This window comes from Muntiacus reevesi, chromosome 12 (assembly GCF_963930625.1).
Source record: "Muntiacus reevesi chromosome 12, mMunRee1.1, whole genome shotgun sequence".
In the NCBI taxonomy this organism is placed as follows: domain Eukaryota; kingdom Metazoa; phylum Chordata; class Mammalia; order Artiodactyla; family Cervidae; genus Muntiacus; species Muntiacus reevesi.
Window position 1 is genome coordinate 61323174 of NC_089260.1, and position 23855 is coordinate 61347028.

Here is a 23855-nt window from a genome sequence, read left to right on the forward strand (position 1 = left end):
AGTTTGAGAAGTAACTTATATAGCTTAACATTTACCCCTTTAAAGTGTACAGTCTACTGACCTTTAGTGTGTCTGCAGAGGTGTGCATCCATCCCCAGGGTCTAATCTTGGAACATTCCCATCGTCCCAAACAGAGATCCTGTACCCCTTCACAGTCATTCTCCACCCTTGTCTCCCACCCTCTCCCTGCCAACCCCAGGCAGCCACTAATCTTCTTTCCGCCTGTATAGCTTTGCCTTTACTGACATTTCATATAGAAGGAATTGTAGCATATGTGGTCTTTCATGTGCTTCTCTCACTTAGCATGTTTTTGAGATTCCTCCATGTCACAGCATGCATCAGGACTGCATATTATTTCATGGCTAAATGATATTCCATTGTATGCATAGACCACCTGGGGCTGCCATAGCCAGATGCCACAGACTGGGTGGCTTAAAGGACAGACATTTATCTTGTCACAGATCTAGAGGCCAAGAGTCCAAGCTCAGGGTGTCAGCATCAGCAGGTCTGATGGCCCATGAGGTCTCTCCCATCGGCTTGCAGACGGCTGCCTTCTCTCCGCGTCCTCGCCTGGCCTCTTTGTGCACTTGCCTCCATGATGTCTCTTCTGTGTGTTCAGTTTCCTCTTCTTGTGAGCACTGGACTAGAGTCCACCCTTTCAGCTTCACGTTAACTTGATCACCTCTCTGAAGGCCTTGACTCACATTCTGGGAATAGGGCTTTAGCAAATGAATTTGGGTGGGACACAGTTCACATCAGACCATGGTGGCCGTTTTGTTCATTCACTGACCTGCTGCTGGACACTTGGGTTATGTCTATGTCTGACCGTTATAGTAACTTTGCTGTGAACATCTGTGTGCAGTCTCTGTGTGGACATGTGTTTTCATTTCTCTTAGGTGGCTATCTACGTGTGGAAGTGCTGGGTCTTGTGTTTCACTTTTTGAGACACTGCCAAACCATTCTGGCTGTTTCCATTTTACATTCCCACCAGCAGTGTATGGGGATTCTGATTTCTCCATATCTTCCCCACCTCCTGGTATTACCAGAAGCTCCATTTTACAGATGAGAAAACTGAGGCAGAGGGTGGAGAAGGTCAGTCACAGGGCTATAGAGTAAAGGGAACAGGCTTCACACACACACGCCACACACACCAGTCTGACCAGTTCCCTACCCAGAGCTGGGACTGATTAGCAAATGAGGCCCCAGTGTGTGGCATCTTAGATGGCGCTTGCTCTCGGGGTCAGCAAGTGCAGGCTGAGCATCCTGGTTTGCCACTTGCCTTTCCTTTGTCCTTGACTGGCCGCCACCCTGCCCTTGCATATGGGGTTCTGTGCTCCACGTTGGGGTTGGGGAGTGATGAGGGTGGGGACACAAAGGCCCAAGCCACCACCCCTTCCCGGGAGGGGTCCTCCGTCTGGCTAGAGACTGTGCATTTGCAGCTCCACCCAGCGAGCTGAGCTGGACCTGCGGAGGCAGAGTCCCTGCTCACAGGGTCGCTGTGCAAAATCACAGGGGCTCATACCTATGAGAGGCTTCCCTGGTGACTCGGCAATAAAGGACCCGCCTGCCAATGCTGGAGACACAGTTCAATCCCTGGGTCGGGAAGATCCCCTCGATCCCCCCTGCAACCCACTCCAGTATTCTTGCCTGGGAAATCCGACGGACAGAGGAGCCTGGTGGGCTACCGTCCATGCAGTCACAAAGAGTTAGACACAACTGAGTGACTACGCAGCAACAAATGCCTGTGAGGAGCTGAGCGCAGCACCCAGCACCCAGGCGGTGCCCTGGAGATGCTGGCCAGCACCGTGGTGTTGGCACAGACGTACCTCACACCTGTGTCCGTGAGGCTGCCTGTGAGTCACTGTGGTTGAGGGAGGTCCTGATGCTTTGGGTCTGTGACTGGCAACCTCATCCCCACCCCGCGGGAGAACCATCACCCAGCGGCCAGAGAGTGACCTGAGATGAAAGAAACCAACCATCCACACCCTCCACGGACCTGCTCAGCCTGTCCTGGGAGTGGTGGGTCCATCCACAGAGCCCAGCACTGGCTCTCTTTCGCCTCACGTGTTTCCCGGCTGGGCTGTAGACACTCCAGGTCTGGCTCTGTTACCGTCAAAGCCAGAGCGCAATTCCTGTGCTCCCAGGTTGAGAAAGTACCTGATGGATAATACCTGTGGGGATCAAGGTGAGCCAGGGATGGGATGCTCTCTCAGGGTTGGGAAGACATATGCTGATTGATCCTAATAGGAGATCTGGGGAATCAATTTCAAGATTTCTGGATTTAGAATATGTTTCAGTTACAAAAATGATAGAAATGAGGAGAGACTTCTTGCTCAGTTTGGTCAGAGGCCACGATGATGCTGCACATGGCTTAAATGGACTCACCTCTCTTAATAGTGTTCTTTTTATTGGAGTATAATTGCTTTATAATGTGTTAGTTTCTGGCATACAACAACATGAATCAGCTGTACGTATACATACATCCCATCCCTCTGGAGCCTCCCTCCCACCACATCCCCACCCCACCCCTCTTGGTCATCAGAGAGCACCCAGCTGAGCTCCCTGCACTATACAGCACCTTCCCACTAGCTGTCTGTTTGACACATGGTGGTGTAAATGTGTCAGTGCCACGCTCCCAATTCGTCCATCCCATGCTCCCTTTCCCCTCTGTCCACATGTCTGTTCTCTGCATCCTGTATCTGTATTCCTGACCTGCAAATAGCTTCATCTGTACCATTTTTCTAGATTCCATATATATGCATTAATATATGTATTTGTTTTTCTCTTTCTGAATTACTTCATTCTGTATGACAGACTCTTGGTCCATCCACATCTCTATAAATGACCCAATTTCATTCCTTTTTATGGATGGGTAATATTCCATTGTAAATATGTACCATATCATCTTTATCCATTCATTTGTTGATGGACATCTAGGACTGATGTAGAAGCTGAAACTCTAATACTTTGGCCACCATAATGCGAAGAGCTGACTCATTTGAAAAGACTTTGATACTGGGCAAGATTGAAGGTGGGAGGAGGAAGGGACGACAGAGGATGAGATGGTTGGATGGCATCACCGACTCAATGGACATGAGTTTGAGTAAACTCCGGGAGTTCGTATTGGGTAGGGAGGCCTGGTGTGCTGCAGTCCATGGGGTCGCAAAGAGTTGGACATGACTGAGCAACTGAACTGAACTGAACTGAGGTTGCTTCCTTGTCCTGACTACTGTAAATAGTGCTACAGTGAACATTAAGGTATGTGTGTCTTCCTGAACTGTGGTTCTCTCAGGGTGTACGCTCAGTAGTGGCATTGCTGGCTCAGTGGTCCTGCCTCAGGGGAAGGCGGCTTGCTGGCAGTTCAGACCTCCTGGCTGACGCCCTCCCAGCTCTGCACATGCACCGTGCCAGCCACGCAGCTGCCGGGAGCCTGGGTGGCCTGTGCTATGGCGTTGCTCTGTGTCTCACCAGTGGTCTCAGGTGTGTTCTGGCACCGTGCCAAGACCTCAGTCTTGCTGGACACGGGGATTTACACTTTGATTCCTCCACCCCCACCCCACCCCCACCCCCTGCCACCTGAACACTTAGCTCTGGTTGAGTGGTGGCTCAATACACCACTGCTCAATCGAGTAAAATAGAATCTCTATGTGTGTTGAGATAGGAGTGGGGAGTCATACTGGGTCTGACCACCCAAAAGGGAACAGAAATTTTTCTGGAGTTGGTTTTTCAGTAAGAGAGAAGGAGGAAGTCTTATGGTAAGGAATACGTATCATGGCAGATGTCACCATTCCCTTCCTACCTCCACTCCAATGACACGTGGCTCTAAAACACCAAATCTGATCATGTTCCACTGACCTCCGAAAAACCTCCAGGAGCCATAAACCCAAATGCTCTTAGGAGGTTTGCAGGCAACAGAAACAGGTAAAGGAGTCAGTTGTAGGACAGTAGGAAGTGATCGTGCATGCTAAGTCACTTCAGTCCTGTCCGACTCTTTGTGACCCTATGGACTATGGCCCACCAGGCTCCTCTGTCCATAGGATTCTCCAGGCAAGAATACTGGAGTGGGTTGCCATTTCCTTTTCCGGGGCATCTTCCCAATGCAGGGATTGAACCCACTTCTCTTGTGTCTCCTGTTAACAGGGAGGTTCTTTACCAATAGCGTCACCTGGGAAGTGGTAGGTAGTGGAGCAGAGCAGAAAGCACATGTCTAGCAGAGAGGCACTCTAAAACCCCAAATCCAAACCATTTGAGTGGACTTTCCTGTCCATGGCAAGGACTGCTGCTTAATAACTTCTGACCCATAGGATCAAGTCCAGATTCTTTGAGAGTTGCCCTCTACCCACCAGACTTATTTTGCCGTAACCGCTTCCCGCTCCACCCTGTGCCCCACACTTCAGCCATTCTGAACCCCGCATGCTCCACCTTCTCCCCCTTTTCTTTCCTTTTCCACATGAAGGTCCTTCTCCCCAGTAAGACTCACCCCCCCAGACTTAGCAGTTCCCTGGTGACTCAGACAGTAAAGAATCTGCCTGCAGTCGAACCTGCAGGAGACCCGGGTTTGATCCCTGGGTCAGAAAGATCCCCTGGAGAAGGGATTGGCAACCCACTCCAGTGTACTTGCCTGGAGAACCCCATGGAAAGAAGAACCTGGCAGGCTGCAGTCCATGGTGTTATGAAGGTCAGACACAACTGAGTGACTAACACTTTCACTCATTCCTGCCCTGGAAATAACTGCTTAGAAATCCTAGCATGTGGATTTTGACCTTTTTGACCTCTGTATCCCTGAAAAACCATGGACCACCCTCCGCCCCAAAGGAGAGTTTCCTCTTTGTCTTCATGTTCCCAGCACCAACCCAGGGCTGGCCCAGTGAGCAGGTTCCAAATGACTGTCCCTCGAGTGACCGATTGGTTCTACAAACGAGTGAATGATTGTTTGGCCTGTTTGGGAGCGTGTGTCCTGGGTCAGAAGGAGGTAAAGTAGCAGTTGCTACTCGCTGCTGCCCCTGGTGGCTGGCATTGCCAGTGCCTGGAAGGACAGTCACTGGACCATTTCGTCACAGGAAGCTGGCCAGACGGCTTCCGGCCCAGGCTGCCTTTGTCCCAGGTTTGGGGGCCTCTTGGCCAAATTCTGATGACCTGCCTGCCTCCCTGGCTCCGCCCAGCTGCCTGATCTGAACATCTGGCCTCTGTGTGCATCATGGGGGCACTTCTTTCCTCTGACGTGGCGGCAACCTTTGTTTCCTTCCAGGAACACCATGTCCACCGTCCTGCGTGGCATCCAGAGCAATACCGCAGGTGCCACGGCAGTGTCTTTCTACCGCTTCCAGTAGTAAACAAACTTTTTTTTTGGCCAAGTCTGAACTTGAAAGCAAACTCTAAAGGTGGTGGAAAGAAGGACACGTATTGATTGAATGCCTGCCATATGCCAACCATTGAATCAAGCATGTTGTCTACCCCACCTTATTTTAATTTCTTTCATTCCCCTAGCGACGCCACTTGGTAGACATTTTTATACCCATTCGACATCTGAGGAAAGTGAGGCTTTATGAAATTAACTTGATTTAAAGCCAGGCCTGAGTGACCTTAGAGCCCAGGCACTTGCCACACTGCAGAGCTGGTGTGTGTGTTAGAGGTTATGAAGACTCTGTGTTAAGTGCATCAATGAGTGGGATACACAGACGTTGACCCCACATTTCCTTCCAGAGTTTACTATTTTGATTATAAAAGGCTGCATGGCTAGAATGAGTAACAGAGGCATCTTTTCTCATTCCTTAAGAAGGCTCTTCCTGGCACTAACACAGCTCCTCATTCTCAAGAAATGTCCTCATGCGGTATTTTTAAAAAACAATTTTAGTTATTGACTTATTTTTTGGTTGAGCTGGGTCTTTGTTGCTGCCCAGACTTTAGTTGCAGCAAGCAGGAGCTCCTCTCCAGTTGTGGTGTGCAGGCTTCTCATTTCGGCGGCTTCTCTTGGTGCTGAGCTTGGGCTCTGGGGTGTGCGGGCTTCAGTAGTTGTGGTCCCCGGACTCTAGGGCACAGGCTCAGAACTATGGTACACAGGCTTAGTTGCTTCATGGCATATGGGATCTTCCCAGACCAGGGATCAAACCCGCGTCTCCTGCTTTGGCAGGCGGATTCTTTACCACTGAGCCACCAGGGAAACTCCCTCACACAGTTTTGTTGCAATTTTTTTTTTTTTTTCCTCTAGGGAGAGGAGAAAAAAAATTTGTCTCAAGAGAGATGGCCAGTTTACTAAATCTTACAGGATCATCTCACAGGTTAGGAAAAATAATTGTTGAGATTTCAATTATGTGTGTGTGTGTGTGTGTGTGTGTGTGTGTGTGTGTGTGGTAGTAGAGAATGACTGGCCATTCTGTGACAGACAGGCATGAACACTTGGGAACAAGCACTGAATAAGATGTGTAAGTAGTCAGGTTAGGCTAAGCTATGACACAGTGACAAATAAACCCTGATATCCTACTGGCTTAAGCAAACAAGCATTATTTCTTACTTTCATGAAATGCACCAACGGGTAAGAGCTCTTCAAGGTAGCTGTGACTTAGGGATCCAGGCAAGCTGAATTTTTTTGGCCACATCATTTCAAAGAATTGGCTTTCAGGCTCCTAGAGAGGAAAAGAAGACTAAAGGGTCACATATACACTCTTTAAACACATCAATTCTGCTCACACAACCCTGCCTAACTGCAGGGAGTCTGAAAAAACACAGGGGAACACATGGATTTTTGTCAAGTAGGATGAGCAAATCCTACTTTGCTCTATCCAGCAAAGTCCTGGGCGTATGGGATCTGGGCATATGGGATCCTGAGCATATGGATAGAGTAAAGGATGACTTTGCTCTATCCAGCAAAGTCCTGGGCTCACTGGCCGTGTTGAGTCACGCGGAGTAAAGATTACCAGTAGCAAAGCCCCGAGCTGAACAGAACTTCCTGCCACTTAGTAGAATGCCACTTCTAGCTCTAAGAACAGTGTCCAATTGTCCTGCCCAATGGTATGTGAGGAAGTGGTCCTGATGATCCAAAAGACCACGAAACATAAAAGTTTTTTCGTGAGTGAGCATGCATCATGCCAGGTGGATTCTCAGCGTTGGTGGATTAATTTATATACTCCCGCCACCTCCCCTCGGAGGACCTGACCATTCCTTTCCTCCTGAGAAAGGCCTGCTTATCTGCATGTAATAGATGAGGAGACTGAACCTTGGCAAGGTGAAGGAACACAACCGGGAAGGGACAGAGCTTGCTGAGCAGGATCGTCATTGTTGTTCAGTCCCTAAATCATGTCTGACTCTTTGCAACCCCATGGGCTGAATCACACCAGACTCCTCTGTCTTCCACTATCTCCCAAAGTTTTCTCACGTTCATGTCCGTTGAGTCAGTGATTCTGTCCAACCATTTCATCTTCTGTTGCCCTCTTCTTCTGTGAGCAGAATAGCTGATAGCCAGCACTTGACTTGTGAGATTGGGAGTGTGGGGGGGATGCAGGAAAGGCTAGGGATTAAATATTAGTGTCATTCGGGAAAGTAGTTGAAAGCTTTTTGTGGATTCAGCTATGCATATACATTCCGGCATCACCAACTCAATGGACACGAGTTTGAGCAAGCTCCGGGAGTTGGTGATGGACAGGGAAGCCTGGCGTGTTGCAGTTCACAGGATTGCAAAGAGTCGGACACGACTCAGCGACTGAACTGAACTGATACATTCCGGGGGAGGGGAAGGCAGTGTCAGAAATGTTCTGGGTGTTGGGACACTTTGGTTATTCATACAAGATGTATTCCAGCTTCTACTATGTGACAGGCACCATGCAAGACACTAGAAATGCTACGGTGGTGAAAAAGATACTACTTCAATCTAGATTTATTTTTCTATGGAACTTTCTAGATTTATTAAATGTCTTTTTAAATTTTTAAAATATTTTTTTATTTATTTGGCTATGCCAGGCGTTCTTTGTAGCATTAAGAATCTTTAGTTATGGCATGTGGGATCTAGTCCCCTAACCAAGGATCGCGCTCAGGACTCTTGCTTTGGGAACACGGAGTCTTACCCACTGGACCACCAAGAAAGTCCATAGAAGTCCGTGAAAAGTAACTTAAGAACCTTGATCCTAACATCCTGCTCAGGAATGGCCATGTGTTTTAATTTTAGCTCTGAAAACACTGAATGTAGCCCCTGGGACTCTGCTCAGAAAATAAGCACCCTCTTCAACCAGTGGATTCCATAGTCAACCAGTCAAGCATTTGTTGGTAATCACCTTTGCATAGTTCCTGTCTTGGTCAGTCAACCAATATGAACCCGTAACCTCCAAGATCATCTAGTCCAACCCACGGAAATCCAGGGTTGTAAAAAGCTGAAGACCCTTCAGCTACTTTAAGAGGTTTCAATATCAGCCCTTCTTCTACTTTAAAAGATTTCAGTATCAAAGCTGGGTCCTGAATGATGCAGTGAAACCAAAAGCGCTCCTCTCTCCTCTACAGTTACATTCAGGAATGTTAAGATAGAGTGTTTCACCTCTCTGAGCTCTTAACACTTTTGCCCAGAAGCCTTTCCACCAGCCCAGAGCGCCTAGGGCAGGAGAGCTAACAGCCCATCTCCCCACCCAACTCCTCTGTTTAAGCAGGAGGGGATGAAGACATTCTGCCCTCCGTTACAGAAGGTAAATGACATGTGCAGCATCAAGTTACCAGCAGTGAGAACTGGACTAGAACCCTGTGCCTTTTGCTTGTGTTTCATTATTTTCTTTTTTTTTTTTTTTTTTTTCAGTACTAGAATTTCATGCCAAGTTCTCTGACCAAGTTACTCACTTCAGATTGGAACAGGGGTGGGGCAGGTAGAAGAGATACAAATCCAGAGAAGTCTATTAAATATCGTTTTGGTGAACTTCACATTTTGTAGCTGGTTTGATGTCCAATAAATCCTGGTGTGTCCTGCGGAGTAGAGAGCTTGGTTGGAGTGAGGCTGGTTGTCCACGGAGGGAGCCGGATGGTGCCCAGTCTTTCTATTGGGAGAAGCTCTCGTTCTCAGCAACCCTGCTGGACGCTGATGTGTGGTCAGTTTTTTGTTTCTAACCTTTGGGATGAGTCCCATCCACCTGCCTCCCACCAGCCCTCTGACTTTGCTTTGCCCGAATAATGGCATTTGAATTTACTTTTGAGAAAAAGAAAATGCTTTTGGTTTTTGCTAACTAGTCCGGTATAGCTGGAGTCTGTCTGTCTTGCAGTTCAGGTGACCTTGCCGACAGAAGAGGCCGGTCACCAATGGGTGTCTTTCACCGTGCCCCCTTGCATCCTGCTCTCTTCCTTATGTCCTGGGTTCATATAGAACTGGTTGCCGGCATCATGGTGGCCCCCTCACTTTTCTGCTCCGCTCGGTGCCCACAGAGGAAGCTGGCATGGGGCCTGTATCCCTTGACTTCTGCAAAAACAGTGGGAGGGTGGAGGGGGAGGTGGTTTCTGGATCCTGGATGGCACGGTGGAGCCCCCAAGCTGTCGTGGCCACCCCCGTACTCAGTAAATATTTGTGGAATTCCTGAGGCAGGCAGCACCAGTGGGCCCACCGTGACCCTTATCTGGGAGTTGAGCTGTTGGAGATTTGGCCTGCCGTCATTTGTTCTGGCAGCTGATGAAACGTCTTTGCACCACATGCCCTCCTTCACCCTGAGCGCAGGTTAACAGTGAAAGGCTTGCATTAACCGTGAGAATAGCTAGTGGTCACTTAGACGAGTTTTTTTTTCTTTTTCCTGAAGGGGGCTAGGAGATGAAAATCCTATTAAACTCCAAGAGCTAAAGAACAAAGAACATGTTTTGTTTTGTTTTTCCCCCTTTCAAAACCGTGTGGGAGGCTTGCCTGAAAGACTTAGAAAAACAAAACAAAAACCTAGGACTGGAAGTTGTATCATGTGTAGACAGGTGCACACACACACAAACAGAACTAAAACAGCACAGCTGGAAAGATGAATATTTTTGAGTCTTGTCTTTGCTGGCGCCTAGGTATTTGTAACCAACCTTAACAGCAGAAAATAGACATTACGGCTGATAGTCTGTTATAGAAGTTCCACGTTGTAGACCTCCAACTCTGTAAATCAAGGCTTTCAAGGAATGAAAAGACTAGACATTGGTGGTTGAAAATAACAACGCGTAGAAAAATTCCTGCCCCTGGGTTTGCAGGGAGGGTTTACTTATTGCAAATTGCCTACTTCATTCTGGCTGTCTGTAATAAAACTCTCAGGGCAGCATGGGCAGATTATCATTTTTAGCAAAATAATTTTAACGAAACGTATTCCAGCACATTTCCCCCATAATGCCCCTTCTTGTGAAATGGAGTGCCGGAAGTTGGGTCTGACAGCTGTCCTCCCGAGCAGGTTTTTTGACCCGGGGCTCGTGTCGGGGGACTCTGGGAACCGAGGGCAGTGTTTTGCGTTCAGAGGAGAACTCCACAGACCGAGGGAGCAGAGCTCTTCAGCCGCGTCCTCCGAAACCCAGAGGCTCGCTTGGAGGAAGATGGCTGCCGCTTCCCAGCCTGCTCTGTCTTTCCGTTTGGAAGAGTCGATGTGGAACTTTCCCACTCTTCTGGCACGAGTATGTGTCCTGAAAGAAATTCCATACACGGGCGAGGGTCGGGAGGCCTGGGGTCCCGCGCTGCCTGCTGGCTCTGAAGGGGCCACCCGCTCCCCCTCTGGCCACAGGGCCCCTGCTCGTCAAGAGGACGTGGGTTCACAGCCTCGGGGTCACTCTTCCTCACAGGGGTCTGGCGCTTGGGTTCGCTCTGCCCGCTCCGGGCTGGCAGGGCTTCTTCAGGTCGGGCTGCCTGTCAGAGGCCCGCTGCCACCCTGGCTGCCTCAGCGGAGCCTGTTGACTCAGATCTTTCTGGAAGCCTTGCACGTTAAGAAACTGCCCACGGAGCTGGGGTGGCGTTTCCTCGGGAAGCCCCCGGGGCGTGTGGAGCAGCAGGCTGCTGGGCGCAGCTCCCGAGGCGGTGGGCCCGGGACAGATTTACAGGGAAAAAGGGAGAAAAGGGAAAGAGAAGGGGCAGCTGGTGGGAGGGGGTGGGGGGAGCGGGCTGGCATGCTCTCAGGGCCCAGCGCCTGCTGGAAAAGTTAATGGGCCGGCTCAGTGAGGGTGAAGGGGGAATGCTGGCCCGGCCGCCCTGCCGGCCCTCGGCCTCTGGAATGCTCTGTTTATTTACGACTTCGTGGAAGCCTGATGCCTGTTTCTCTTGGGAAATCACTTCTTCCAGGGCTACGGGAGGCTGGCAGGATGTCTCCAGAGAAATCTTCCCCCCAGTCCACCAACTGGAGCTTTTGGGGGACCAGGGGAAGGCCGCGGGAGATGCTTTCGGAGAGAGGAGGAAGGGAGCCCGCAGGTGGAAGTGGGGGCCTCCAAGCGTCTGCCTGAATGAACACCCTCTGCTTCCCTCTTTCCGGTTCTGAGCCTGGGAAGGGGGTGGGGACTCCGGGCTCTGGGGACTTAAAAGTGAAAGCAGCCAAGCAAAGGCCCCCACCGGATTTCCCTCGCCCTTCCCCCGCCCAGCCCAGCCGACAACCCCCAGATGACACCCCGGAGCAGAGGTGTGAGAGCTCGCGGGGGGCGTGAGCAAGACTCGGTGGTTTAGCCATCTGGCGTCCTTCTGCTCGAGGCTGTGACGGTGGGCTCTGGGCGCACCTCACACCCTGTGCTCCGGGCCAGCTCCGGAACGGGCTGGAGCTCCGTCTGTTGTCACCTCCACGGAGGAGACCTCTGTGCCCCATCGTCCCCCCAAAGCAGGATTTCTTCACCTCGCCGCCGTTGACCCTTGGGGATGGCGACGTCTTTGTCACGCAGGCCTCCTGTGCGTTACAGGGTGTTGGTACTAGGAGCGCCTTTCCTCCAGTTCCCTTCAAAAGCATCTCCAGGTGTTGTCTCAAGGGAGCAAAATTGTCCCATCCTTTCTTCCCCTTCTATTGAGGACCACAGGCTAAATCACATCCTCTGTTTTATTTTCATCTCAGCCCTCTTCACTTTAAAAAAACAAACAAAAAACCTTTTTATTTTATATTGGAGTGTAGCCGAGCAACAGTGTTGTGATAGGTTCAGGTGGACAGCAAAGGGACTCAGCCATACATACACATGTATCCACAACCCACTTGGGTGCTCTTGCCTAAAGAATTCCATGGACGAAGAGCTGTGCAGGCTACAGTCCATGGAGTCGCAAAAAGTCAACACTGCTGAGCAACTAACTTTCACTTTCATTCTCCCCAAACCGCTGCTCCCATCCAGGCTGCCGCATAACATTGAGTAGAGTTCCCTGTGCTATACGTAGGTCCTTGTTGGTTATCTATTTTATTAATAAGTATAGCAGCGTGCACATGTCCATCCCAGACTCCCTCTCTTCCCCCCTTCTTTCCCCACTGGCAACCATAAGTTTGTTCTCTAAGTCTGTGAATCTGTTTCTCTTTTGTAAATAAGTTCATTTCTATCATGAAATGATATTACTTTTTTTTTTTCCACTGGATCCCTCTGGTGCGCAGCCCAGAAGCACATTATATTCACCTGAGAACCATATATTACCATATGTAAAATAAATAGCCAATAGGAATTTGCTATATGACTCAGGGAACCCAAACTGGGGCTCAGTAACAACCTAGAGGGGTGGAATGGGAGGAGGGAGGTGGGAGGGATGTTCAGGTGGGAGGGGACATGGGTAAACCTACGGCTGATTCATACTGATGTTTGGTAGAAGCCAACACAATACTATAAAGCAGTTATCCTTCAAATAAAAATAAATGTTCAACAAACATTCCTGAAGTGCTTGCTCTGTGCCAGGTGTGGTGCTAAATATACAGGAGATGCAAAGTTGAGCAAAACGTGACCCCCATCTTTTAGGCACCTTCAGTCCCCTGGGAGGCACGAAAATGCAAAGACACGGGGTTGCCCGTTTCACTGCTAGACTGGAGGTATGTAAACGGCAGTTAAAACACAGAGTAAGCAGTTCCTTAAAAGACTCTAGGGAGGAACCTAGTTTCTCTCCATGAGTTGTCTTACTTATATTTCACACTTGAACATCATCACAACCTTGCACAGTAAGTGTGGCCCCATTTCGCAGATGAACAAACTGAGGCACTGCATAACTTCCGATAGGGGCCACCTGCCTGCATGTGGCCCAGCCTGGACTCTAACTGAGGTGTGCCTCTCTCGAAAGCCCACATTCTTTCCAGCACATGACGCTGCATCCAGAGCTGAGGCTCGAACAAAGGATCCTGAATTCTCTTGCACACACAGCCTGCGCGTAAGATCAATCCTGTGTCTGCCATTAACCACCTACTGACTGTTTCCTGCCCCTGAAAGGTTACCCCTGAAATCCTTTTATTCTGTACTCTCATTCTGTGAAACCAAGAATTGGCCTGTCTTCTTCTGGGTTTCCCAGAAGCACCCCCCGCCCCAGGACAAAAATCTAGATGTATGATGTTTATTTGAGAAGTGAAGGGACCTGGAGCATTTTCAAGAAAGTTACCACTGAGAGCACCTGGGACTTCATCCCATGGCGACCTCTGGTCACCTGATGGCTGAGACCTGTGCAGTGTTTACTCACCAGCTTCCATTAGCCATGGCTGTGGGGTGCTCCCCAAGGAGCCAATTCTTCTGTGCTTCAGGCCTGCCCATCAGGAAGCAAAGGGGGCCTGGAACCAGAGAGAGACTCCAAGCAAGGAAACCCAGGTGTCAGCAGTTGGAAGGAAGGCTGCGGTGCACTCGAGCGGGAAGAACAGGGGGACGTGGGCGGGGTGTGGGCAGCATCTGCTCAAAGGAACAGCTCTCCACTCTCTTTCTCTTATTTTAGTTCTCAGTCTCACGTACGGAGCACCTGTTGAATGCAGGGGCTTCCCTGGTGGCTCAGGCAGTAAACAATGCCTGCAGTGCAAGAGACCCGGCTTTGATCCCTGGGTTGGGAAGATTCCCTGGAGAAGGGCATGGCAACCCACTCCAGTATTCTTGCTAGAGAGTCCCATGAACAGAGGAGTCTGGCCGGCTACAGTCCGTGGGGTCACAAAGAGTCAGACACAACTGAGTGATGATGCACACACACATATAAGAGTGCTCATAAGAGTGCTATAAAATAATAATATTGTATGCAGAGCTCCAGGCTAGGTTTGACATAGAAAGACATTCTGTTCTGATGGAGCTGGCCATCATGGACAGATGACCAGAGCACTTCCTGTCCAAGCATCAGCACCAAAATGTCTCAGGTCCCAGGTCCTCAGCTCAGGGGTCACACCTCCTCCTCGTCAGGACAAAGACCCCTCTCTTTCTTCACCTCCCCCTCAAGTTCTGTGCTTCAGGGCTTTGGAACTGCTTGTAGCTCCTGATAAAGCTCCTCCTCTCTGACTGTCCTCCCTCTGAACCCTTAGGGCTTCCAGTTCTCCCTTGGGAATAATCCCCACCCCCCACCTCTTTAAGACTCAGGTTAATATCACCTCCTCTGGGAAGCCCTCTCTGACTAACTCCAATCCCAGGCCCTTTGTCAGGATCACTGTTCTTATTCCTATCAGAGTAGTCATCGCTGCAATACTGTCATCACCTTTTCTCTGTAAACTTTGGGGAAGTCAGGGATGCATGTGTCATTAACACTGGGCATTAAAGCCAGGCCTGGGCATGAAAACTCAGCCTGACGTTGAAACTCAGCTTAACTACTTCCTAACTGTGAGGCTTGGATTGGACTTTAAGCCTCAGTTTTCCTATCCTTATGGATAGGAAATGGGCACAATAATGCTTCTTTCATTGAAGGGTAGCGGGAGGCAGGGAGGTGTTTATAAGCATTAGAGAAAATTCTTGAAAAACTGAAAAAACAAAAAACACAGTATGTACAAGTGTCTGAGTTAGGGTCCCAGCAGGTAATGGGGAGGTAAGAGGAGTTAATGAATGGTGATTGACAGGCAAGTGGACAGGCTTATGCAGGGCCAACAAGACATGGGGAAGCCCTGGGCTAGCAGCAGCTGAGAGCCCTGCCTCCCCTATACCTGATGGGGCAGGAGGCCTCTGGAACTCAAGAGTAGGGTAGCTGGAGCAGAATGGCCCTGTTAGTTCTTACTCCAGATAATAAGGATTAGTAAGAACTAACATTTACTATGGCCAGCACTGTTCTAAACATGTTAATTCATTTCAGCCACATTCATGGGGTGAATGTTACTATTTGACCCATTTGGCAGATGGGAAAACTGAGGCATGAATTCTTTTTTTTTTTTTTCTGGATCCCACAATGGGACCCCACTCACCTGGACATAGTGGTTAAGGACCCCACTGAAACAGTCCACGGGGGTCACAGAGCAGGGTGAAGAAGGGAGGAAAGTGGATCTGCAGGGGAAAGGGAGGTGATCCAACACAATAGGTGAATGGTAAGTGGGAGTGCTATTGCTAGTGCTACCACTATTATTGTCGTCATTGTTGTTGGATCATCAAAGTGTGGGGCTGTGCCTGGCCCCTGGGGGGCTCAGATATTTTCCAGTGGAATAAATGAACCACTGTCCTGCTAACTACAAATAATAGGAGTGTGGCCCTAAATAGCATTTCTATTGAGTAGTATAATTGAAAATATTATCCCTTTGCAGGGCTTCCCAGGTGGCGCTAGTGGTAAAGAACCCGCCTGCCAATGCAAATGTAAGAGATGTGGGTTTGATCCCTGGGTTGGGAGATCCCCTGGAGGAAGGCATGGCAACCCAGTATTCTTGCCTGGAGAATCCCCATGGACAGAGGAGCCTGGCGGGCCACCGTCCATAGGATAGCAGAGAGTCAGACATGAACAAAGAGACTTAGCACCACATCCCTTTACGCTTCTGGTAAGGTAGGAGATGGTTCACGCCCAAGAGTTTTAAACTATTGACTCAGCGAATACTTTTTGACATTTATTCAGGATTTTCAGACTGTATGGGAAGGAAAGCAAAACACCACCATCAGTGTTTTATAGGCAGAAACAGAAAAGTAGATTTTTCCATTCGAGTTGAAATGTTAGGCACTTGGAGGTGGCTTTTGGATTTAGGTTGAGAGTTTAACACTCTTGCCTGCGGCCACCTGGAAACCACAGGTGATGCCCTGCCCAGTGGGCACCTCACAGTCAGGAGCAAGGGCGTGGTGCTAATGCACACGGTGTAGCGTTGATAGGGTGTAGGAGGCCAGGCTGGCCACCCGAAGCTTAGGAACAACAGCTGACACTCACCATGTGCTTCCACAGGCCAGGTCTTTTCCTGAGATGTTAGCAGGGTTTTCTCATGCAATTCCCATGACTACCTTCTACAGTGGATTCTGTTATTAGCCCCATTTTGCAGATGAGGAAGCTGAGGACCAAGGAGGTTAGACAGTTTGCCCAAAGTCATCCAGGTAGTAAGTGGAAGACCCCTAATTCAAGTCCAGAGTCTGACGCTGGGAACTAGGGAGACCTTTCAACTGCAGTGCTGATCGCTTCTCTGTTAGAGAGTGGTGGAGAGGCCTTGGCTTCAGCTCTTATTTTACAAAGGAGGCTCAGAGAGGTACAGTGATTTAACCCAAAGGTACGCAGCCTTAGCAGAAACGTTTAAATGAGTCTTCATGACTGCTTCTGACTCCGAGCCATCCTGTACCCTTGGGCAGGTCACTTACTTTTTTTTTCTACTTACTCATCTATAAAATGGGACTAATAATTATACTTTTTTTTAGTTTACTTATTTTTTATTGAAGGATATTTACAATATTGTGTTGGTTTCTGCCATGTATCAACATGGATCAGCCTCAGGTATACATATGTCCCCTCCCTCCTGAGCCTTCCTCCCACCTCCCACCCCATCTCACCCCTCTCGGTTGTCACAGAGGCCCGGCTTGAGTTCCCTGAGTAATAATTATACTTTTAAGAGATATGATCATTTCTGCCCTTACTCCTCTTAGATACGAGGACACCACATGATGTGTACTGACACCTTGGGTAAACTGCAAGGTCCTCATCAACAACAACAGTACTGATAAATAATAATAGTATGTCTGGAGCCCTGGTTCTGGTCAGTAGAGTTCAAAGCTCTCATCTGCTAACCCTTGTCATTCATTATTCATAATCCATCATTCTCACCACACTCCTTCCCAGTTTACAGTTGAAGAATCAGCTACAGAGAAGGGAATAACTTGCCAGGTTTCCAAAGCTAGTGAGCAAGTGCTGTTACTGAGATTGGAACCTGACTAATCTGGGTTGGTGCTCTTAACCAGTAGCTATATTATCAACAGATATTGTCCATGTTGCCACACTTTTCACTGCAACTGCATGAAACCAAAGAGAGCTATTTCTTCATGAACCTCAAATCTGGAAGGGACTGTTCTTTCTTGCACTGTCCCAGTGGAGATGGTGATAAATGCTATACAGACCATCTTCTAGGATAAGAGACAGGAAGATGTGAGGTTCCTGGAGAGGAATATGAAGGTCCCAGAGACTTGCCCTGTGATGTCACGCTGGCCGTTGTATCATAACAGTAAGGGCACAGATGTCTGAAGTGGCTGGAGGAGGACAGGCGCAGAGAGACTAGAAAGAAGAGTTGAAAACAGACCTCCCAGGAAGAAAGACAGCTCATGTGTCTAATCCCATGATGTCATTTGGTTGTGTCCTCCACATGTGATTTTGGGCAACGAGTGACCTTAGGAGCCATCCTGGGCCCCTATGACCTGAGCCACATCCTTCACTCGGCTCCAGATGTATCAGCCACAGAGCCTCAAGTTTTAAGAGCAGACCCTGGAGGGAGGCAGATGTGAGTCTGACTCCGGGCTCCACCCCTTTCCAGCTGTGTGACCGGAGGCTACCCCACCCTGTCATCATCTGTGAAGAGAGGTAATAATTCTGTCTGCATCATCAGTCTTTTGGAAAGTTAAGAGAAACCCTGCACTCAGAGAAGTCACCACCAAAAGAACTGGAAAACAGAAAGACTTGCTTTTGCGGGATGGCTAATTTTTATTATAATCTGGTGGTTTTCATGATCAGCCTCTGTAGTTATCTGATTTCTTGACCATGAACATGTATTTCTTTGCATATATATATATATATATTTTAAAGCATTTTAAGAGGTCCTGAAAATCAGCACCACACACAATGCTTGACAAATAGTAAGAGCTTAATAAGTGCAGGCTGTTGATGTCTGTCCTCTGATGGCTCTCTGTCAGTATTGCCTGGATGCTTCAAGAAGGGTTGGCGGGGGTTGCTATTTCTGCAGAGAGCTGCCAGGGCTTGAGAATTACAGTGGGAAAGGCGAACCTGCTGGCTTGAGACTTCTTCCCAAATGGATTGTTTCGCTCCCTTCAGTTCAGTTCAGTTCAGTTCAGTTCAGTTCAGTCGCTCAGTCGTGTCCGACTCTTTGCGACCCCATGAACTGCAGCACACCAGGCCTCCATGTCCATCACCAACTCCTGGAGTCCACCCAAACCCATGTCCATTGAGTCGGTGATGCCATCCAACCATCTCATCCTCTGTCGTCCCCTTCTCCTCCTGCCCTCAAATCTTTCCCAGCATCAGGGTCTTTTCCAATGAGTTAGTTCTTCACATCAGGTGGCCAAAGTATTGGAGTTTCAGCTTTAGCATCAGTCCTTCCAATGAACACCCAGGACTGATCTCCTTTAGGATGGACTGGTTGGATCTCCTTGCAGTCCGAGGGACTCTCAAGAGTCTTCTCCAACACCGCAATTCAAAAGCATCAATTCTTCGGTGCTCAGCTTTCTTTATAGTCCAACTCCATATATGACCACTGGAAAAACCATAGCTTTGACTAGATGGACCTTTGTTTGGCAAAGTAATGTCTCTTTTTTAATATGCTGTCTAGGTTGGTCATAACTTTCCTTCCAAGGAGTAAGCGTCTTTTAATTTCATGGCTACAGCCACCATCTGCAGTGATTTTGGAGCCCAGAAAAATAAAGTCAGCCACTGCTTCCACTGTTTCCCCGTCTATTTGCCATGAAGTGATGGGACCGGATGCCGTGATCTTAGTTTTCTGAATGTTGAGCTTTCAGCCGACTTTTTCACTCTCTTCCTTCACTTAGCCTGTGCCACTCTCACCTCCCTGCCACTGACTTGCTGGTGGGCAAGGTCTTATTCCAGGTCTCAGCTTCTACCTGGACTCAGCTAGTGTGATCTTAGCTGCTTTAAGTCTCCTGGTTCCTGGGCTGTTTCCAAGGCTGTTTTGCCAGAGCTTAGAAAGGGCAGAGGGGCTTCCCGGGTGGCTTAGTGGTAAAGAAATCTGCCTGTTAAGCAAGAGATGTGTGTTCAATCCCTAGGTCGGGAAAATCTCCTGCAGAAGGAAATGATAACCCACTCCAGTATTCTTGCCTGGGAAATCCCGTGGACAGAGGAGCCTGGCGGGCTATAGTCCATGGGGTTGCAAAGAGTCAGACCTGACTTGGCGACTAAACAGCATCAGCAGAGAAGGCAGAACGGTGCTCACTGAAATCCAGCTCCCTGGACTCCCTGGGTCAGGCGGAGGCTGATTAACTTCAGGTTTTTTCATGGCTTTTTAGCCAGTAGGTATGTGTTGGGGGGAGCCACAATTAGGCATCTCTGGTTGTCATTAAGGTGTTTGAGAATGCCACTCGTGAGCTCCTTGGGAACATGCTGGAGAAATGTTGGACAGTTCCTTTGAAGAAGTTTGCAGGTTAAATGACCACCCCAAAGGGTGCCAATGGACCTGAATGAAATTGCCTGGACCAAGATTCCTGGGAGTGAGCCTGGGGTCTCTGACTCACTCCCATTCTGTCCATATGTTTATCTATGGCTTAAATGAAGACCTAAATGCTTGCTCTAGAAGCCATTCAGTCTAGACTTTTGAATTCACACTACTGCTTACAAGCTTACAATAATACGTAAAGACCCTTCACTTCTGAAAACCTCAATTTCCCTGTCTGTAAAATGGGAGATAGTAACACCTGCCTTGTTGGTTTCTTTTGAGGACTAAACAGGTTCAGATACCTCTGAAGAGGGCTGGGCCCCAAGCCTGAGAGCTTGCAAGCATCTAGGCAGCTGTCACTATCATTTCTCTGTGGTCAGAGATAACGCGAAGCTGGGAGTGATAGTACACATGTTAGTGGTACTAACACGTCGGCTGATAGTACCCTAGAAGATCTCAAGGGACAAGGAGAAGGAGTCAAATCTAGTACAGAACAGCAGGGGAACAGGGGATGGAGCCCTGAGGCATCTCAGAGTCTGGGTGGAAAACGGGTCAGTGGACTACAGGTCCAGGAGTGACCAGCAGTGGAAGCAGAGGTGTGGAAACATCTTTTCACAGCATTGATAGAGTGGGGTCCAGTTGGTGAGCGAATAACAGCCCTTCTCCCCTGGGTCACAAACCTCACTGTAGAATCGGGCTCAGCCTGCAGTGTTGTATGTAAAGTGGGACGTCCACAAACTAACACATCAGAGACAATCCAAAAGGGGAAACAGGAGGCTTAAGATTGACCTCTTTCTTGCCAAATGGATCGTCTTGCTTCCTTATCCTTTGCGATTCTCACGTTCCTGCCACTGACTTGCTGGTGGGTACGCAGTACCTTAGTGCTTTGCTAGTGGCTCAGTGGTAAAGAATCTGCCTGCCAATGCAGGAGACATAGATTCGATCCCTGGGTCAGGCAGATCCCCTGGAGGAGGAAATGGCAAGTCACTCCAATATTTTTTTTTTTAATTTTTTATTTTTCAGTGGGTTTTGTCATACATTGATATGAATCAGCCATAGAGTTACACGTATTCCCCATCCCGGGTCCCCCCTCCCACCTCCCTCTCCACCCGATTCCTCTGGGTAATATACATACTGTTCACTCCAATATTTTTGCCAGAAAAATCCCATGGACAGAGGAGCCTGGTGGGCTACAGTCCACGGGGTCACAAAAGAGTCAGACATGACTTAGCAACTAAATGACAATGGCCACAAGCAATGCCTTACTCCAGGTCTAACCTTGCACCTGGACTCAGCTAGGGATGGTCTTTGCTGCCTTAAATCTCTTGACTCCTGGGCTGTCTCCACGGCTGCTTTGCCAGGGCTTAGAGAGAGCAGAATGGTGCTCACACTGACAAGTCAGACACAGGGGCTTTCAGAGCTTAATTTCAAGATGACTTTCAAATCCTTCCTAAAGAAAGAAGTCCCAAGTAGGTCCCGTCTCCCGTCCCTGCTTTGACTTGAAGCATGACTGTTTCTACTTAGAGTCATTTGAGAAGAGAAAGAAACCATCGTGGTGGATTGAAAACAGGACTCAGTATATCTGCTCTGTTCATCATGTTGATGATGACTAGCACTTATGCCTCATTCACAGTTTCCAACAGACTGACACACATTGTCATTATATCATTCTGCCTTGCGAGGTTTATAGGTTGTCACCATTTTATGGCTGAGGAAGCTGAGATGAACTGGGGAAGGTGAAATGATTTGCTTAGTCATGGTACTGATAAGGTAGGTGGAGAGAGACTTGGAGCAAAATCTGGAGACAACATTTGAGCTATGACTCAATGCTGGCTCAACAACTGCACTCAAAAAACATCGCCCTTAAGGCTATGGGAGTACTTCACGCGAGAGAGACTTGCATCCTGTCTTTCTTCCTGAAAACAAGCACAAAGAGCCATGGCAGATTCCTAGGGGCATCATCTTAGACTCAAAAAATTTTAGAGAAACCAGTTTCTAGGATTGAGCCCCTATTAAAAAAATCGTTTTCATTCCCTGGGATCTGGCTGGCTGTGTTGGTTTTAGTAACTTAGGTTTGTGAGAGATTGACACCATTGCCACATTTAGGAGTTTGTGTTGATGTAACTGTTGTAGAAAAGCACATATTGGTCCCCACCATCTATATGCCTGCGACTACTTTTTTTTTTTTCTCTCTCTTCAATTTCGTGCAACTTTGCTTACAGCCTACTTGGCATAATTGACACATTGGCTCAGACCTCCAAGGCTGCCAACTTGGAGCCTTGGATCAGTGAAATTAGTTATGACAGATGTGATTATTTACAAGAAAATAGAAGTCATTATAATTAGACCTTTGAAAGAGTACATTTGAGTAGAGAATGAGGAAGCTCAAGTGTAACCTGGCATGATGTGTCTGGATGTCAGCCCTGAGCAGGTCCTTCTCCATGCCGTGAAAGGAGGGGTTGGGGTGGCTGACACCCTCCACAGACGAGGCCACTTATCAGTGCTCAGGGCACAGTTCTCAAGAGATGGAAAGGCGGCTAGTAGAACGAGCATTAGGCATGGCACCAGAAGTGGCTTCAGTTCTCAGCTCACTCATTTGTCCTCAAATTGATTTCTTTTTTTGGTTGTAATATGGGGATGACAGAAGCCCCATCTCATCACAAGCTTTTGAAAATTAAAAGTGATAAAGTAAGACAGGTGTCCAGCATTATGCCTGGCATGAGCCAGCAGGCAGAAAGCACTGAGTGGTAGATGTTCTTACCTCTCTTGAGCATAGCACTTAATCTCCTTGAGCCTCACTTCTTTTCATTGGAAAATATAGATGAAACCATCTCACACAAAGGATGTGAGAACCGGAGGAAATGAGGTGTGTGAAAAGGGTTTCATAACCATTTGTGACTATTTCATGTGTCCATCTTCCTATTATTATTTTTTAAATACCTATAATAGTTATCATTTATTGCATGCATCGGGAGCCAGGCTTTGTAGTAAGAAGGATCCGTTTCTTCATTAGGCACAATAGGCATGGTGCCCAGGGCCCACAATACTTTTAGGGCCCCAGGAAATGTTTCATTTTAACTTCTCTTAGAATTAGAAGAAAAAATGAACATAATGTTTATTAAATTGAATATTAAAATAATAAATAATAATAAACAAAATGGTTAATCCAGCCTGGAGTGTATTTGTCTTTATATCAATGTAACATTAAAACCTAATTTTTTTTGGGTTTTGAGTTTTTTTAACATAGGAAGGGACACGCAGAGGCAAAAGTGCCTAGGGCTTGCAAAGGTCATGGTGCACCCTTGGTTGTGGGAACTTTACAAATGTAAATTCAGTCCTTCTTAGGAAGGTTTTTTTAATTCTCATTTTGCAGATGAGGAAATCTAAACTTAAAGAGGTTAAGAAACTCATCCAAAGGTTACGTGGTAAATGAAAGTCTATATTAGTCAGATTGAACTAACAGCTGTTAACAACCCCAAAATTTTAATAGTGTAACAACTTAGGAGTCTATTTCTGCTCATACCACAAATCAGTGTGTATGTCCAGCCAGCCGTGTTCCACACCGTGATTCAGGGACCCCGGCTCTTTCCCTTTTGTGGCTCTGTCTCCCTCTAGTCCTGGGAACTCTCTCCATTCAGTGGGTGTGTGGAGAAAAGACAGAACCCCAAGTGGGAGGTTTTTAGGAGCCAGGTCCACATCACTTCTACTCATTCCATTGGCCAGAAAACTGTCATATGACCACCCGTCACTGCAAGGAAGTCTGGGAAATGTAGTCTAGCTGCTGCCTGGTAGGAAAAGGAGAACGTGGATACTGGGGAGTGCTCCCAACCCCTGATGCAGGGATAGTCAGTGTTGGATGCCACCCCATGTCTTGTGTACACAAAGTCCATGCTCTTTCCACTCACATGGTTCTTGTCACTTTTATCTTCCACAGAGCCCCTTTATGGGTCCTTTTCTCTTGCCAGACTTGCCTACGCACTGTTCCCAGCACCAGACCTTCGCCTGCTTGGTCCCCATTGCTGTGGTAGCACCGGGATGGAGCTTCTCCCTGCCCCGGCTTCCCTTTCAGGTTACCTTAAGAAGGCTGCTGTCTGTAATCTCCCAGTCCCAGCTCCCTGGCTGCTTCTGGGCATGTGATGAAGCCGGTAATCACCTCCTCAGTGTGAGAAAGGGGGGCTCACAGAGGGTTTCAGAGGCAAGAGGAAAGAAGTTGGCTGC

The 23855-nt window shown here is 48.3% G+C and overlaps 1 protein-coding gene across 1 annotated transcript in view; it reads left to right on the top strand.

Moving 5' to 3' along the window:
- Positions 1 to 23855, top strand: part of ZHX2 (zinc fingers and homeoboxes 2) — a 177166-nt gene that overhangs the window by 10657 nt on the left and 142654 nt on the right. The window lies entirely within an intron of this gene.